Below are 20193 nucleotides of genomic sequence, written 5' to 3'. Positions count from 1 at the left end.
ATGACTACATGCCTCTGAACTGTGTTACAATGAGGCTCCAAGGAATTTTTATTATTGAGAAACAAGGAAAAACCCTAAACATCCAAAAACCTAACCCTAGGAGAGGAAGCACCAAAAGTTTGTGGGCCCTGTTGGGGTTAGTTGATATATCAACTTCCTCGGGTTGTCACTTTGGCACATGATCTTCGTTCGATGTGTAAAATATCTCGCTAGAAATATATATCTGAGGACTTCAAAATTCAACTGCAAACACCTATTGCAAGCTGCTGGTTTTCCTGTTTTCCAAACAAATGTCGCTTAGGGCCTCAAAACGACTCTGGAAGTTCAGGACTCGAAAAACTGCCAAAAATAGTAAACTATGCTACAATTAAGGAAATTGAAAGAAAAAATGTTGGGGGTCCAAGTGGAATAGGGAGGTGGCCACCAATACCCACCTGGATCATCTTAGAAAGTGGGATGGTTGAGCAAATGATTCCCCACTTTAATAAGTGTGGAGGTTGTATGGATTTTTTTGAAAAGGATCAGTTCCAAAAATGGAAAATTGTCTCTTCCTGAGACTCATTGAATATAGGACGTTCATTGGCACAAACCTTTGTCCTTCGTGGGAAAAATATATTGTAGCAACTAAAGATGATGTAGAGAAATAAAAACACACATCAAACTCATTAGATAATGGAGCGATCATCGAGACAATTGATAATTTTATTCTTGTGCTAGAAAGAAGTCACAATGTAAGGGAGTTTCTGATCCAAAATGGATCCTAAAACCCTTTAAGTCTTCATATAATCAAAAAATATCGCAAGGGATGAACCTTTAAAAAGGGTGGATAACACTATCGGGAGAGAAAAACATGAAGACATGACCAAAAATAGAGTCTATCAAAGGCTTGAATAAATTTGCACAGGAGCCGTCAGATCCGGCCAATCAATGGTCCAGATCCGATCAGAATATCGCAATCGGCGGTGGCAAGCGGAGTTAATCGAGTGCGGTTATATGGAAATTGCGATGGCGGTCAAGCACGATTAGACGAGCACCATTGATCAAGCGCACAGATCTGATGGTCCAGATCTATCCGCGCTATATCGCATCACTAATATATATATGTGTGTGTGTGTGTGTGTGTGTGTGTGTGTGTGTGTGTAGGGACTTAACCACAACCCGATGGATCAGCAATATGCGATTGCGATATCGCAATATCGCATCGCAACATTGTAAAGGGGCAATGCCAAGAGGCCAGCAACCATGCGATATGCCAATAGTCGATAAGGCCGATCGGTGCAATTGATGATCGGAAGCCAATCCAAAATGCGATATGCGATATATCCAGACCCGATGGGGTTTATAAATGAAAATACATATATTTTGAGTTCCAAAAAATAGGGTTTTTCTTTGTATTTGCGTTTTCGTTAAATGAACGAAAAACAAAGGAAATACAAATTGGGCGATAAAACGGACCTGAAAGGATTTTTTACATGCAGCTATAGTGTTTTCAGTTCCGAAACAAGTGGGATTTCGGGCGGGCCTTAGGCGGTAAGTGTTATTGGACAGGCTCTGCCTGAGCCCATACACTAGTCGCCACGTGGCTCGATGCCAGAGAGAGAAAACCACCTTTTTGGGTGGGTAACTGATGAGCCCCAAATTTGGTAACATTTTGGGCTCATTTGGCCTAATTATCCTTGCTCAATCCTTCATTTTTCATAACTTATGCATTATTTTTAGTATGTTTATGTCATTTGTACGAATAAGGGTAGTCACTCTTCCTAGGTGGCTAACACGTGCTCATTTCAGGATTTTTTGACACATGTTGGAGCAAAACCGAGCAGACAAGGGCTAGGAGACAACCAAGCTTGGGTTGAGGATTCGTAGGGGGGTTGTCTATGGCATTAAATAGCCTCCCTCGGGATCTTCACCCCCAACTCCGAGCTCCAAAGGCCACCAAAACCGGATCTAGAAGGCAGCCAAACAGATTTTGTGGAAGCAGCTGTTCACTCCCAGTTTGGTCAGCCAAGTCCCATAGATTTAGGAGGCCAGCTAGGGCCTCGTGGTGTATAAATGGTAAGGCTTCAACCTTCGAAAGGGACTTTTGGAAAAACTTTTGCATGTTCTGCACTACAGTGCTGCTAGTTCTATTTTGTTCTCTTGTAGCCATTGTTGGCATAACTCTTGACTTATGATTTTTTTTTATAATGAGAAGCAGTCAGATTTGATATCAGCTCAGAGTTTTCTATAGGAGCCATAGCTCTCAGGGTTGGGCCCAACCTGAGAGCCTAGGGCCTCCTTCTTTGTATTGATATCTTTTCCTTTTAGCACTATGATTTTCCTTGTATGCATTTGAAACAAAGTTTGTTGAGCTAGATTTCGTTGTGTGGTTAAGTAGGTGATTGTTGAGGAATAAAGTTGCTTCAGATGTCTAGAATAGATTAATAAGATAAGAATTGATAAAAGCTCTAGAAAAGGGTTGCCTGCACTCTTAGTTTCACCTCTCCCTAGGGGCTGGAATTGCAGACATTGCTGCCCAACAAAAACACTAGTTTGCTTGCCCATGCAATATTTGGTGCAATGTTTTCATTTGTAGGAGTTAGTCATGCGTTCAGATCTTTTGGAATGTTTCTTTGCTTAAGTTTTGTACATGGTTCTCTTTAGGAATAAAGTCGTTGTTCATTGGTTTCGTTGACAGTTAGGATAGATTAGTTAATATTTTGGTTGTGTGCAGGACGTGGTTGATTTGGTTAAGTATACACCGTGCAGTGCATCTCCATCACCCTCTCGTCCACCTAAGCTTCGTCCAGGCCAACTGTTCCATCTCCAATTTAGGTTCCTCTTCTCACAACTACCCTTCTGCCCACGTAACCCTACCTTCTTGCTCTTCCATTGCCTTAGCCTTCTTTAAGACAAGCTAGCTTTCCACACCCTCTCATCACTTCATCCCTCAGTCACTGAGTCATTTCAAGACCCCTACCCTACCTCCCTATCCATTCATGCATCCTCTTTTACTCACCCATCATCCAAAATCCAACTTTAGAACATCCTGTAGAAATTTCTGAACATCCTGTAGAAATCCCTGAAACTTCCTGTAGAACCCCTGTAGACTTCCTGTAGAAGCTCACAGATGAGGTTTCTTGATCACCAAACTTTGTGAAACTCTCTGGAAGGGTGTTAGGGACTCCTTAGACCCCCTCTGAACCTTCCCAACCTTTTCCAAGCCTTTCTCCTCCTCGATCCGCCCCTGGACAGTAAAAAGCCAGTTAAAAGCACAAGCATGATAATTCAAATAACTTATTCAAAAAGACAAAAAGATGTGTTCTTCAGATAGAGATAGCATAGGCATGTGCATTTTACCTTTGTAGAAGTAATGGCATCTTTTTCAATAGTTTGCATCCTCTCCTTTGCATCAGTAGGACTAGCTGGTAGAATTAGGGTTTGCTAGGGTTTTTGCTACTTTTTGGCTTTTAGTTTCTTTCTGCAAGTAGATCAGTTTCTTTTGAGTTAGCTTCCATCCATCAGTTAAAAAGCTTCTTCTAAGAGCCCATAGAAGTTGGCTTAAGCCCCTAGCGGACTTGTGCCAGCTGACCAAGTGACAGCTGCGGCAAGAGCTAGTACTTGTGCATACAGCACCGTCGCTTCCAAGTTTGTTACGAACTACCGGGTTGATAAAAGTAAAGAAGGGAGTCCCAGGAGTTGCATCATTATTGCTGCAATACTGGAGCCCACCAGTAACCTCCGTGCGCGTAAGCCACCTGAATTCAATAATAACCATTGGATCAATGATCACTTGCAATAGCGCCTGAAGACAGACCTGATGGAATATAGGGTCAAACTAATGATTTTTGAAGTCTGATAGAGTGCGTTTGGGCAGATTTTCCTCTGTTTTCTGTGTATTCTCTGTGTAAACAGAGAACGACCATTTTGGGGGTTTCAAAGGGCACCGATGGTCCCTTTTGTTGCAGAAAAAGTGGCCACCTTCCCTGAAGGCATTAACAAATGATTACTTAACGCTCAAAGGGGCATTCGAGCAAACAAAGGTCGGGAGCGAGAGATCCCAGAAGAGGAAACAAACAGACAACGGTGATTGTCTTAAAAGCCACTGAATGACAGAGACAGAGGCAAGCAATGCTGAGACAGAGAGAAAACAAAGACAGAGTGTTAGTGAGGAGAGTCTGTGTACTCAGAAAGACTTGGGGGATCTAAGTAAAGCCTTGTTGTTTTGTATCTGTTATGTGAGACTCAAACTTACCTCAATTTTGTGAAACTCTATTCTTGAAGACATAATAGAGAGGTCACCACTGAAGGCTAGACCAGGAGACATAGCCCAGGAGTGTTGGGTGAACTCCTTGATTATCTTGTTGTGCTATGTGTGTGTGTGTCTGTTATGTATCTTTAACTGCTTCATTGTCTATATTATTCGTAATCTTTTCGATCTGTTGGACTAAGTAATATAGGAAAATCCATGCACATGAGTCTGTAATACCTTAATATTAGTCTAATATCTCATTTTCAAATCAAGTGGTATCAGATCTTTAGGTTTGCTAAGGTTAGACAAGCTTGTGCTGGATTGTTGAATGCTAACTAGGTCAAAGCTCAAACTAGGAGAAGGAGAACTTGTTGAGGCTAATCCAGAATTGGAAGAGTATATCCTAGGAGGAGAATGGTAGAACAAACCCCATTGGAATCAGAATATCATTTCATGGATAGTTTCATGACCATGAGAGCCATGGTGGAAGAGATGTATCGAGAATTTAAGAAAGGTCAAGGTGAAAGTACTTCAACCTCCAAACAAGACAAAGGAGCAGAGGAACCTTCTCTAGATGCCCCAGAGGGCAAAGGGAAAGGGGAAAAGCTTCCTCCATCATCTCCTCCACCATCACCTCCATCATCCTCATCTCCTAGCCCTGAAAAGAAAAAGAAGAAAACATTTGTGATTAAATTAGATGTGAAATTTGATTTTCCAATCTATGATGGAGAATTAAATGCAAAAAAGCTAGATAACTGGATTAGACATATTGATGTATATTGCAGGGTGCAGAACATTGATTCAGAGAGGAGAAAGATTCAGCTGGCTAGCCTTCGCCTTGGAGGAACTGCACTAGTGTGGTGGGAAGGTAAGACACAAGCTGATTTGAAGAAGCATGGTAAAATTATTTCTACCTGGAATGAATTTGTTTCTGCCATTAAAAAAAAATCTATCCACTAGCTTATATGCAGCAAACAATGATGAGTTGGAAAACTCTTCGCCAATTAAAGGGCCAAAGTGTACAAAGCCATACCCAAGAATTTAGAAAAAGAGCTTTAACTCTAGGCATATCTCTAGACTCACTTGAAACTTTGCTGAAGTATATAGGTGGTCTGCATAGCTATTTGAGGCACACCATTCTCATGTTTAACCCCACTAGCCTAGATGATGTATCAGTTCAGGCTACACATCTAGAGGCTAGAGGCAAGAATGTGAACCTAGATATTGGGGGATCATTAAAACCCTCTGCAAGCAAGAACAAGGAAAAGAAGAAGCAGAAATGGAAAGAGAGGAAGGCAAACACTGTACAGAAAGAGAAACCTTCATGCACTCACTACAAGAAGGATGGGCACGATGATGAACACTGTTGGTCTTTGCATCTGGAGCTGAAACCCAAGAAGTTCGGTGTTAAAAAGAAGAATACTGTTGTTGTTATTCAGAAAGATTTGGGGTCAGACTCAGGTGATGAAACAACAATCATAGCCACAGGTATAAAAGGTAAAAATTCTAAAGCATCTACAAGTAATTCTGCACAATCTATTGATAATGAAGATAATGAGAGGAAAAGACATGAGCTTTTTCATATTAGAGTTATTTCCAAGCACCAAAAGATTGATACTTTATTTGATACTGGATCACAAGTAAACTTGATTTCTGAAACAATTGTAAAGAAGTTGGGCTTACTAACAACACCTCACAAGAATCCATATCCATTAAGTTGGGTATGTGATAAAGCAAAGCTACAAGTGACTAGACATTGTAAACTTAGGTTTGCTATTGGGTCAACTTTTGTAGATGAGGTTGAGTTGGATATAGTTCCCTTGGATATATGTGGTATTGTTTTAGGAAGTCCTTACTTGTATGATAGAAAATCCATTTTCTATAGAACTAAAAATAAGTATCAACTCACTAAAGATGGAACAGAATACATTGTAAGAGCTCATAAACTCAAACTTGCTGAAATAATGGCAGAGATTGTAGGAAGAATAGCAAGAAAATGGGAGAAGACCAAGAAATATAAAACTGAATTTGTATCTGCTTTATTCAAGAATGAATTTTCCTCTACATGAGCATTCGATATATTCATGTGAATAACTACCGTTACATAACTAAATTACTCGTTACAAAACTGTTTAACTACATTTACCCAAATTCGTTGTCAAACTAACAAACTCCACCTTGACAACAATTTTCCCATTCATCATCTCTCCTGCAAGCCAAGAGAAGCTAAACACCACCGCAACTTCTCTACTGTAACTGGCTTTGTGAATATGTCTGCACAATTTTCTCGTGTATGGACCTTTTTAAGAGCTACTTTTCCACCATCGATCACATGTCTCAGAAAATGATATCTCACATCAATGTGCTTGGTTCTGCTGTGATAGGCAGGGTTTGTGGCCAAGTGAATAGCACTTTGACTGTCACAAAGTACACTCACTTTCTCCTGCGTTCTTCCAATTTCATCGAGCAAACCCTTTAACCAGATTGCTTCTTTACTGGCATCTGAAGCAGCTATATATTCAGCTTCGGTAGTGGACAATGCAACCGTGTCTTGAAGCTTTGACATCCAACTAATTGCTCCACCTGCAAGAGTAAAGACGTAACCTGTAGTAGATCTTCTTTTGTCCAAATCACCTGCATAGTCAGCATCTACATATCCGCAGACTGATCCTTCACTACCATTAAAGACGATGCAATGATCTCTTGTGCCTCTTAGATATCGAAGCACCCATTTCACTGCTAGCCAATGTTCTTTACCTGGATTTGCCATGAACCTGCTGACAACTCCAACTGCATGTGAAATGTCAGGTCTTGTAGATACCATCACATACATTAAGTTGCCTACCGCATTTGCATATGGTACATGAGACATATACTGCTTTTCTTCATCATCTCTAGGACTCAAAACCGAAGAAAGCTTAAAATGGGAAGCTAGGGGAACATTAACAGGTTTCACATTATTCATAGAGAACTTTTCAAGTACCTTCTCCACATATTTCTGCTGTGATAACCAAAGCTTACCATTTTTCCTGTCTCTGTGTATCTCCATGCGCAAGATATGTTTTGCTGCTCCAAGATCCTTCATATCAAACGCCCTAGAGAGTTGAGCCTTTAACCTGTTGATCTCTTCCATGCTTTTGCTTGCAATAAGCATATCGTCAACATACAAAGCTAAGATAATGAATATGCCATTGAAACTTTTAAAGTACACACAATGATCATACTCACTTCTTATAAAGTTCTGGCTCATTATGAAGGAATCAAACTTCTTGTACCATTGTCTGGGAGGCTGCCTCAGACCATACAATGATTTCCTTAGCTTGCAAACTAATCTTCTGCTGCGACCTCGTACAAAACCTTTTGGTTGTTCCATATATATCTCTTCGTTCAAATCACCATGTAGAAAAGTTGTTTTAACATCTAACTGTTCTAACTCAAGATTAAGCAACGCAGTTAGTGCCAACACAGTACGTATAGAAACAAGTTTTACAACTGGAGAAAAAATCTCATGAAAATCTATACCATCAACCTGAGAATACCCTTTTGCTACCAGTCTCGCCTTATATCTTTCGATACTACCATCAACTTTCCGTTTCAGCTTGAAGACCCATTTACATCCAACAACACTTCTCCCTTCAGGAAGCTCTACAAGATCCCAGGTATTGTTCTTGGCTAAGGAGTCCATTTCTTCTTCCATAGCCTTTTTCCATTTCTCGCTATCTTCATCATCTATCGCTTCCTGATAACAAGACGGTTCCCCATCTTCAGTAACCAAAGCAAAAGATGAAGAAGAATCTTCATACCTTTTGGGAGTTTTCCTTTCCCTTGTAGACCTTCTTAGAGTGACTGGTTGCTGAACTGGTTCAGAAACTTGCACTGGTTCAGAAGCTTCAACGGCTTCCTTTGTGTCTTCAACACCTTTGTCTCCAGAAGTCTCTCCTTCCTTTCGACTGTCACCGAAAGATCTAGCCTCCAACTGAACTCGTTGACTCGGCGATACCTGTTCCTGTTCCATTCTTTCAACATTTGATTTTAACAAAGAGGATTCATCAAATGTTACATCTCTACTAATGACTATCTTCCGCAATGTAGGATCCCACAACCTATATCCTTTCACTTCATAGTCATACCCAACAAAGACATAACATTTCGACTTTGGATCTAATTTTGAACGCTGATTTTTCGGAATAAGAGAATAAGCATCACAGCCAAATATCCTCAAATGAGAATAGTCACAAGACTGACCTGTCCAAACTTCTTCAGGAATTTTACAATCAATTGCTACTGAAGGTGATCTGCTAACTAAATAACAAGCAGTAGATACTGCTTCTGCCCACAACTCCTTTTGCAAGTTAGCATTGTTGATCATGCTTCTGGCTCTTTCCATAAGAGTCTGATTCATACGCTCAGCAACACCATTTTGCTGAGGAGTATAAACAGCAGTTTTGTGTCTAACAATGCCCTCATCCTTACAGTATTGTTCAAACTCAACAGGAGTGAACTCACCACCATTTTCAGTTCTTAGACATTTAATAGATTTGCCTGTTCTTTTCTCTACCATTACTTTAAATTGTTTAAAGACATTGAATACATCAGCTTTCCTTTTTAGCATATAGACCCAAACTCTACGAGAGTAATCATCAATGAACGTTAAAAAATACAATGCACCTCCATATGACATAACAGGGGAAGGCCCCCACAGATCAGAATGAATGTAGTCTAAAACATCTTTACTATTATGATTGCCAACTTTAAATCTCTGTTTACACTGTTTTCCATACACACAATGTTTACAAAAATCTAAATTCAAGGATTTCAGACCAGGAAGAGATTTACGTTTCATCAGTATGTGAAGACCTTTCTCGCTCATATGACCCAAACGCTGATGCCACAGACGAGTACCTGCTTCCTCCTTTTCTGACGCAACTGCTGCTTCACCGACCTGAGTACTTCCTTTTAACCTGTAAAGATTTCTGACCTTTTCTCCCTTCATAACCATAAGAGCACCTTTGAAGACCTTCAAGACGCCATCCTGACCTGTAAACTTATAACCATCTGAATCCAACACTCCCAAAGAGATTAAATTTTTCTTCAAATTAGGTACATGTCTAACACTAGTTAATGTCCTAACTGTGTTATCATACATCTTAATCCTGATATCTCCCATCCCAACAGTCTGACTTGACATATTGTTACCCATAAACACAGAACTACCGTTTACATTTTCATACGAAGTAAACCAGTTTCTATGTGGGCACATATGATGCGAAGCACCAGAGTCTAACAACCAGCTATCAAAACTCTGAGAGACATTACATTCAGGTGAAGTTTCATCTATCATACACAATTCTTCAGCAGATAAAACTTCGTCTACCATACCTGAATCAGCCTGATTCGCTTCGTTCTTCAGGTTTTCGGATTCCTTCCGTTTCCAACAGTCCTTCTTCAAGTGTCCAACTTTACCGCAGTTCCAACATTTTGCCTTACACTTCTTGCCCTTCGATTTCGACCTGGAAGATCCCCTTGGTTTTTCTCCTCTTTCCTTTGAGCGTCCTCTAGCGACCATGGCTTCTGATGCAGTTGTATCAGTGTTGGATTTCCTTCGTACTTCTTCAGACAGAAGAGCTCCCACGACTGATTCAAACTTCAAAGAATCAGCAGAGCTGAAGCTGATTGAGGTTACGAAGTGATCCCATGATTCAGGCAGAGAACACAGCAAGGTTATGGCTTTATCTTCTTCCTGTATTTTGACTTCCATATCTGTTAATTGACAAATTAGTGTATTAAAAACATTCAAATGTTCTGCAACGCTTGAACCTTCTTTCATTCGAAGACTGTATAACTGTCGTTTCAGATAAATTCTGTTGGTTAATGATTTTGTCATATAAAGGTTTTCAAGTTTTTCCCACAAACCTGACGCCGTAGTCTCTTCAACGATGTTGAAGAGAACTTCATCCGCTAGACATAACCAGATGGTACTGAGAGCTCGGGCATCCAAGTCCTCCTAGTCTGAAGTAGTCATGGTTGTAGGTTTCTTAGTAACCCCATCCAATGCCTTGTGCAACCCTTGTTGCACAAGCAGATCCTTAACCTTCAGTTTCCAAAGAGCAAAATTGCTCTTTCCGGTGAATTTCTCCACCTCGAATCTTGCGTTCGACATCTTGGCCATTTTTCCTCCTTCCTAGGATTTCAGGCTTTCTAAAAAAAAATAACTTCCCCAATTCAAACAGAAAGACAAGTTTCAAATCCTTTGTTTCTTGCAAACCCTTTTGTTTTTCTAGTTTCAAAACATTCTTGCAAATCCCTTGCAAACTTGTTCTTCTACAATATTTGTAAAAAACAACTTTTCAATCTCTGCTGTCTTAAAAAAAAAATTCTGAACAACCTTTTCAATCTGCTGTTCTACAATATTTGAAAAAGAAACAACAACCTTTTCAATCTCTGTTGTCTTTTAAAAAAAATTCTGCAAACCCTTCTTTTTTTTCAATATTTTTATAAAAAACCACAACTTGACTTGATTTCAATCTTCAGCCTTTGTTTTTTTTTAAAAAATTCTGCTGGAAAAAAAAAAATAAGTCTGGAAACTCCGATCAATACCCGGATTTCACGCAGGCTCTGTCACAAATCCTCTGCAACTTTATGCAGGCCAGCAGGCAGATAACGCAGGCTCTCCTTCTTAAAAAAAAATACGCAGCAGTCTGGCTCTTCTGGTTCTTCACAAAATACACAGCAGTCTGGCTCTTCTGGCTCTTCACGCAGGGACAGCACGTCTACAGGGTCTTTAAAAAAAAAACGCCTCACGCTACACAACACAGCCTCACGTCTCCTTCACGCAGGGTTTTGGTCACTGGAACAGTTCTGGTCACTGGAACAGTTCTCAGCAACGATCCTCCACTCCTTGACGCAGAGCGCAGCACGATTCGAGGCTCTCACGCTGATACAGCCACACGCCCAGGTTTTGGACTCACGGCTCTGATACCACTTGCTGAAATAATGGCAGAGATTGTAGGAAGAATAGCAAGAAAATGGGAGAAGACCAAGAAATATAAAACTGAATTTGTATCTGCTTTATTCAAGAATGAATTTTCCTCTACATGAGCATTCGATATATTCATGTGAATAACTACCGTTACATAACTAAATTACTCGTTACAAAACTGTTTAACTACATTTACCCAAATTCGTTGTCAAACTAACAATAACTACTCTCTCATAAACTCAGGGCGGATGAAAAGAATTGTAAATTCATGCAAGCAATTTTTACTAATGGTTGTAAAGGAAAAGACCCTTGATGAAACCAATGTAATTGAAGACTGTGATGCTAAACAGAAAGCTGATTTAGATAAAGTTGTTTCAGAATATTATATCCTATTCCAAGAACTTAAAGGTCTGCCACCCAAAAGGGAAATAGTACATGATATTCATTTGCAGCAAGATGCTCCATTGCCTAACATCGGAATGTATAGGTTATCCGCTTTAGAGAATGCAGAGATCAAGAAGCAAGTACAGGACCTGCTTGATAAAGAGTTCATAAGACCAAGCACATCACCATGTGGATCTCCAATCGTATTGGTGAGAAAGAAAGATGGTTTGTGGTAGATGTGCAATGATTACAGAGCATTGAATAAAATAACAATCAAGAATCGTTATCCTCTTCCTCGCATTGATGATCTATTAGATCAGTTGAAAGAATCAGTTTACTTTTCCAAGTTGGATTTGCGTAGTTGCTATTATCAAATCAGAGTTGCAGAACAAGATGCATGGAAGACTATTTTCAAAACAAAGCAAGGGCTATATGAATCATTGGTTATGCCTTTTGGCTTAACTAATGCTCCTGCCACTTTCATGAGAGTTATGAATGATGTACTCCAACCTTTTATTGATGATTTTGTAATTTTATATTTAGATGACATTCTTGTTTTCAGTAAAACGTGGGAAGAACATTTGAAGCATGTAAAGCAGAATTTAGATGTTTTGAAAAGAGAAAATCTCTATGTAAAGTTATCAAAATGTGAATTTAGCAAAACATATTTAAATTATTTGGGTCATATTGTAGGGGGTGGTGAATTGAAGATAGATCCCTCTAAGGTCAAATTCATTGTGAACTGGCCTAAACCCATATCTGCTACAGAAGTTAGGAGTTTCCTAGGAGCATCACAATATTGGATAAAGTTTATTGCTAACTTTTCCTTGATTGCAGCTCCCTTACATGCTTTAACAAGATTGAACAAGGTGTTTCAGTGGGGAGGCAAACAATAGAAATCCTTCGACACCTTGAAAGAAAAAAATAGTATAGCACCAATACTAGCACTGTCAGATCTTCAATGACCATTTGAGATTGAAATAGATGCCAGTGACTATGCCATGGGAGCAGTGTTGATGCAACATAGTAAACCCATCTGTTATCATTATGAGACATTTAATTATGTAGTAGTTAATTATCCCACATATGATAAAGAATTGTATGCATTAGTGCAGAGTGTGAAAATGTGGAAACATTACCTAATGGGAAAATAAAAAATTATACATACAGATCATAAACCACTTCAATATTTTCACTCACAAAGTAAATTGCAGCAATCAAGACACTATAGGTGGATGGGTTTTCTATAGCAGTTTCATCTTGTCATCAGATATAAAAAGGCATACACAATAAGGTTGCAGATATGCTATCCAGACCAATCATAAATGCATCTACTATACTTAAGCATAACTCATTAATGCATGAAAGCTACATTGAACAATATGCTCAAGATATAGATTTTAAAGATGTATATGCAACCTTAAGTCATGGCAAACAAGTAGAAGAATTGGATTATTATGTTAAGGACAAAATCTTATATCATTTGGGAAAGTTATGCATTCCTCAAACTGAAAGAGTTAACATAATCCGAGAAGCACATACTTCTCTAATATCAGGTCATTTTGGTGTAAGTAAAACAATTGCATAGATGCAAAGGTTCTGTTATTGGCCAAGAATGCATGAAACAATTTCTAGATATATTAGAGAGTGTACCATGTGTGCTAAAAGTAAGCCTAGCAATAGAAAATTAGGCTTGTACACTCCACTTCCATTTCCTTCTCGTCCTTGGGAAAGTGTTTCCATGGACTTTGTTGGGGGATTGCCAAAATCTAGAAAGGGTCATGATTATTTATATGTTATTATGGACAGGTTCAGCAAAATGTGTATTTTAATACCTGGTAACAAGCAGATTACAGTTGAACAAACAATGAAGTTGTTCTTTCAACATGTCTCGGTTCATTTTGGGTTACCCACTTCCATTGTATCTGATCGAGATTCCCGATTTATTAGGAAGTTTTGGTCAAGTCTGTGGGAATTGATGGACACCAGATTGAAGAAAAGCACAACATTTCATCCACAAACAGATGGCCAAATAGAGGTGGTTAATAGGACAGTGATCCAATTTCTCAGGGGCTATTGCAGCAAGCATCCCAAGCTTTGGGATGAACATTTCAACCATGCTAAACACTCTTCTACATAGAGATCTCCTTTTGAGACTTGTTTTGGTTTTACACCAAAGTCTCCCTTGGATTTTGTCTTTAGTAAAGACATAGCATTTGATGGACATAGTGATGTGGACAAAGCAACCAAGTTCATTGAACAGATCCAAGACATTCACCAGACAGTACAGGAATAGTTGGAAAGAAGCCAGGCCAAGTACAAGGCAAGGCATGATAAGCATCGAATTGAGCATAGCTTCCAAGTTGGTGATCAAGTCTGGATGTACATCAACAAAGACATAATGAAAGGTGAAGGTAAGAAGCTAAAGCCAATAAGGTATGGGCCTTTCAAGATACTTGAGAAAATTGGTGAGAACGCTTTTCGCCTTGATTTTCCAACTTACATGCACATCTATTCAGTAGTTAATGCAGAGAACTTGAGATTGTTTGAACCTTCATTGATTGAATATACCGAAGAGCAAAGTCAGTTGCCTTCTATTGATGATCTGTTCCCTGAATATCTCAATGAGTTGTAGGAAGACACTGTTCTGGATAGGAAGGTGAGAACTACACGTAGAGGGGATGTTGAGTACCTCAGAATCAGACTCAAAGGTTCAAAACCAATCAGTGCAAGATGGATAGATATTGGACAAGTGAGGAAGTTGTATCTTCATTTGATTGATGCTTAAAAACCAAATTTTGGTGGTCCAAAATCTTTTTCAGTGGGAAGGCGTGATCCAAAATGGATCCTAAAACCCTCAAAGTCTTCAGATAATAAAAAACTATTGCAAGGGACGAACCTTTAAAAAGGGCGGATAACACTATCAGGAGAGAAAAAAAATGAAGAAATGACAAAAAACAAAGTCTATTGGAGGCTTGAATAAATTTGCACAGGAGCCGTCGGATCTGGACGATCAACAGTCGAGATCCGATTGGCATATCGCAATTGGCGGTGGCAAGCAGAGTTAATCGAGCAGGGTTATATGGAAAATGCGATGGCGGTCAAGCGTGATTAGATGAGGACCATCGATCAAGTGCGCAGATCCGATGGTCCAGATCTATCCGTGCTATATCACATCACTAATATATATATATGTGTGTGTGTGTGTGTGTGTGTATACATATGCATATATATACACACACACACACACACACACACATATATATATATAGGGACTTAATGTTGTAGATCTAATACCAAAATATAAATATACCGAAGAATAACAAGATCAAATATAGATAAATGCTTCTTTATTAATATCAAAACCCTTAAGGTAGGGCAACACCATACATTCACTCCTTAAGGAAGGAGAACACTCCACAAGCCATATGCCTCTTCATACAAGAATACTTCTCTTCATATTCCTCCCTCCATGTGGAGTCTCTAGCCTTTATATAGGCCTCATACATACAATACCATGTATCATTACCATGGTTTCCTCATAACATCAACTAATACCATGGGCCCCTTACATTATTATTAATTACTTGTGGTCCCTTACATGACATGCGTTAACCACCTTATTTATTACTATGGCCTATTACATTATTACCTTGGGTACCTCCCTTGGTACCCCATATTATCCCCCCTAGGTACATAACATTCCACCCCCCTAAACATGTTTCGTCCCCGAAACATGGGAAGAACATAAATAATAAGATCTACTCAAGAGAGTAGTCCACTGATACCATGCACGTGCATCTAGCCATCCAAGAGAAAGGTGAACCCTCGATCTCGCTGGTACCTCGCTCGCTTGAGATGGAAGTTGACTGCGATAGCTCTTCTGTGTGGAAGTGTAGTAGGTGGATTTTTGTTCCTCTCGATCTGTCCTGCCGGGTTTGTTGTCCATGTGGCTAATTGGTTGCCATCTTGATTGTTGTCTTGCTGGGTGATGTGGGTGATGATATGTTGAAGTTTTAACCCACGATGGCTTTTTCTTTACTTCACCTTGCTGTGGTGCCTCTTCTGGTGTCTTCTTTTTTAATATGACTTCAACCACTGAATCGTCCTCAGATGTATCAGCGCCTGTAACCTTTTCTACTTCAGCCTCTGTTTGTGTTTGATTGTCGACCATCAACTGCTCATCGTCTGATATGTCAGTCCCTGTAACATCTTGTGCGTCAACCTCCGTGGACTCTACCTGTTTATGGATGGAAATATCCTGTAATGTAATTTTATTCTTTTTATACCATAGCTTCAAGAATTTCTTCTGCACATTAATATTGATAGTACCCACAGATTCCATCCAAGGATATCCCAAAACAACATCGATATTATCCATCTCTGAAGCATAAAAATCACCATGAAACACATACTTATCCATAGAAAGCTTCAAATCCTTATAGATTTGAACATCCTTATCATCATCCTGTGTATGTGCAATTTGTTTTGCTGGGACTTGCAATTTTTTTTCCAAATTGACATTTATGAGATTTTGCTTGCAACTTGGATTTATAGACACAATGATTTTCTCCTTCTGAATCAATCCATGAACCTGCAATAAGGAGATACCAGCAGAAAATAACCCTTTAGGTTCCTTGGTTTCCTTCTTTCCCATAAAAATAAAATCTTTGCTAGGCTGTGTGTCTGTCTGTGTGAGCTTATCCACAAGATTAGCTTTTCGTTCAAAGCGGTCCATAAGAGCTTTAGTGAATTTGTCCCAAGTCAAGGGCCAACGATAGCGACGTTGATGCCCTTGCCACCATTGCAATCTTTCATTGTCCAAGTACATTGTTCCCAAATTCAGCTGAGTCTCATCATCCATGATGTAACTCAATCTAAAACATTTCTCCATTTGTGCTAGCCATTTGGCTGGATGAGAGCCATCAAATGGATATAAGTCATTCAAATTCAGATCTCGGCCCACCATCACAAAAATTGGCGAAAATTTGAAATGGTCACAGTTTCGTCAATATTGCTCAGAATCCTTATTATGACCTGTTTTTAGAAATGGAACAATCATTCTGCATCTGCCCATGTGATAGAAATCTTGATCCAGGCACTAGAATTCCAGATCTGCGCTGCTACTCTCCCGCCGTCACCCAAAATTTCTACAAAAAGAGGTGATTTTAAATCAGCGATATCTCCCTCATCCGGACTCCGATTCGACTGATTTTTTTTTTGAAGATGGGTATTTTTTCCCAAAGAATCCAGATCTGCAATTATGTTTTGCAGATCTTGTACCAGGACGTCTATATCTGCGCCGCAAAATCGCTGCCCTGAAAATTGTCTACAACCCCACTGATTTTTAGATCAGTGATATCTCCTTCATTCGGACTCCGATTCAACTGATTTTTTTTTTGAATTCGACTATTTTTGCACAAAGAATCCAGATCCGTAATTATATTTTACAAATCTTGCACCAAAACATACAGATCTGATCTGCAAATTCGCCACCCAAAAAATCCCTGCAAAAATGAAAAAAATTCTCCACGGTTTGCCCAAGAAAGTGCTCTGATACCAATTGTTGTAGATCTAACCCAAAATAATATGGATCTGATAAGAAAATACAAGACAATGCAAATAAACCCCGAAATAATATGAAATGATACTTTATTGATCAAACCCTTAAGGTAGGGCAACACCATACATTCACTCCTTAAGGAAGGAGAACACTCCACAAGCCATATGCCTGTTCATACAAGAATACTTTTCTTCATATTCCTCCCTCCATGTGGAGTCTCTAGGCTTTATATAGGCCTCATACATACAATACCATGTATCATTACCATGGTTTCCTCATAACATCAATTAATACCATGGGCCCCTTACATTATTATTAATTACTTGTGGTCCCTTACATGACATGGGTTAACCACCTTATTTATTACTATGGCCCATCCCATTATTACATTATTACCTTGGGTATCTCCCTTGGTACCCCATATTATCCCCCCTAGGTACATATTGGGTACCTCCCTTGGTACCCCATATTTTTGTGTGTGTGTGTGTGTATACATATGCACACACACACACACACACACACACACACATATATATAGGGACTTAACCACGGCCCGACGGATCAATGATATGTGATTGCGATATCGCAATATCGCATTGCAACATTGTAAAGGGGCGATGCCAAGAGGCCAGTGACCATGTGATATGCCAATAGCCGATAAGGCCGATCAACACAATCAATGATCGGAAGCCAATCCAATATGTGATATGCGATATAGTCGGACCTGATGGGGTTTATAAATGAAAATACATATATTTTGAGTTCTGGAAAACAAGGTTTTTCTTTGTATTTCGCGTTTTTAACAATGTAAACTTTGAAACGGGAACTATAAACTCAAAACGGGAACTTTGGCCAAAAAACGCCAAAAAAATCAAAAACAGTGCTAAAAACGAAAAGTGTGTATACTGGAACGATGGTTTTTTTTTTTGTTTTAGGGACAATTTTGAACATGTTTTAAAAATGGAAGTGAAAACAAAATTTTCGTGCAAAATATAGTTGAAAACGAAAAAGTGATTATACTGGAACGATGATTTTTTTTTAGGGTCAATCTTCACAATTTAAAAAAATGCTAGTAAAATGAACTAACAATTATTACTATGGCCCATCCCATTATTACATTATTACCTTGGGTACCTCCCTTGGTACCCCATATTATCCCCCCTAGGTACATATTGGGTACCTCCCTTGGTACCCCATATTTTTGTGTGTGTGTGTGTGTGTATACATATGCATATATATACACACACACACACATATATAGGGACTTAACCACGGCCCGACGGATCAATGATATGCGATTGCGATATCGCAATATCGCATTGCAACATTGTAAAGGGGCGATGCCAAGAGGGACTTAACCACGGCCCGACGGATCAATGATATGCGATATAGTCGGACCTGATGGGGTTTATAAATGAAAATACATATATTTTGAGTTCTGGAAAACAAGGTTTTTCTTTGTATTTCGCGTTTTTAACAATGTAAACTTTGAAACGGGAACTATAAACTCAAAACGGGAACTTTGGCCAAAAAACGCCAAAAAAATAAAAAACAGTGCTAAAAACGAAAAGTGTGTATACTGGAACGATGGTATTTTTTTTTTGTTTTAGGGACAATTTTGAACATGTTTTAAAAATGGAAGTGACAACAAAATTTTCGTGCAAAATATAGTTGAAAACGAAAAAGTGATTATACTGGAACGATGATTTTTTTTTTAGGGTCAATCTTCACAATTTAAAAAAATGCTAGTAAAATGAACTAACAACATAAAAATGACTCATAACTTCTCATTTAACACCATATGGAAATCAAAAATTTTATTTCAAGAGACGATGCATACATCAGTTAGATAAACTATCTTAAAAAATTATTCAAAATCACTCATATTTTCTTGCACGCCATCAGAATTCACATCTTCAAATGAGTGACTGGATGCTGATGAAGATGTTCCATATTCTTCTCTTTCATCAACTAGTGCCCCATCTGAGTCCACATGCATGCCCATCATTTCAGGTTTCAAAATTCTTCTAGATCTATGACTGGTTTCAGCAGACTCCCATCTCAATACTGTTCCTTCTGGTAACAACCTTTTCAGACCATCTCAATTTTGTAAAACTAAGCTCTTAAAGACATAATATAGAGGTCACCACTGAAAGCTGGACCAGGAGACGTATCCCAGGAGTGTTGGGTGAGCTCCTTGATTATCTTATTTTGCTATGTGTGTGTGTGTCTGTTATGTATCTTTAACTGCTTCATTGTCTATATTATTCACAATCTTTTCGATTTGTTGCACTAAGTAATATAGGAAAATCCATGCATATGAGTTTGCAATACCTTAATATTAATCTAAGATCTCATTTTCAATTCAGTTTCCATGACGTTTGGTCTTCCCTTGAGAACATTCTGAGCTAGAAGAACTTGAAATTTCAGGCCATTCTTATGATGATGAAAAATATTTAGAGATAATTTGCATTCTATGATCCCCCAAGATATGTTTGACAGTATGATACATGAAGTTGAGGAAGAGATTGGTGTTCTTGAAATCTATCTAAGTGATCCAATCTTTATTGGAATTTCTCAGAGAGTGATGAATGTCCAACCTACAACTTTCTTCTACATCAAATGTTGTTTAAATCCATCAGATATCCTAAGACTCTATTCAAATGTAAAGGATGGTTCCGAGTCAACACCATTGTGCAAATGTAGAGAATCTCTTAAGTTTTGAAAGGTTGATATCTCTAGAGTAATTGTGTGTTGTTAGGTGTCAAAGGTCTAAAATGTGATCGAGTATGATCAAGTCACACTAAGGAACTTGTAGAGATTGTTTATGGCTTTGAACACAAGCTTTCCCACATTGATATTAACCATTGTAATACTATCAATTGAAAATACCAAGATTTTCATGCTCTGAGAGGGATGATAACATTGGAAAGAGTTGTAGAGAAAGTTATACTTGATCCTCATTCAATATTTCTCTTGGAGAATATAGTGCGCACATACACAGTAGAGTATATTTTTTTGCTAGAAATGTTTAGG

At 38.8% G+C, this 20193-nt stretch overlaps 1 pseudogene; it reads left to right on the top strand.

The window, feature by feature from the left end:
* The first annotated feature begins 533 nt into the window (after window positions 1-533).
* LOC149244795 (nudix hydrolase 9 pseudogene) lies at window positions 534-19882 on the top strand (annotated as a pseudogene).
* The last annotated feature ends 311 nt before the right edge of the window (window positions 19883-20193 follow it).

The sequence above is a fragment of the Pinus tabuliformis genome, chromosome 8, assembly GCF_031772625.1.
Source record: "Pinus tabuliformis cultivar Carrire ecotype Pingquan chromosome 8, CPIR1, whole genome shotgun sequence".
Classification (NCBI taxonomy): Eukaryota; Viridiplantae; Streptophyta; class Pinopsida; order Pinales; family Pinaceae; genus Pinus; species Pinus tabuliformis.
The sequence above is the reverse complement of the archived record's forward strand: the minus strand, read 5'-3'. Positions and strand labels throughout refer to the sequence as shown.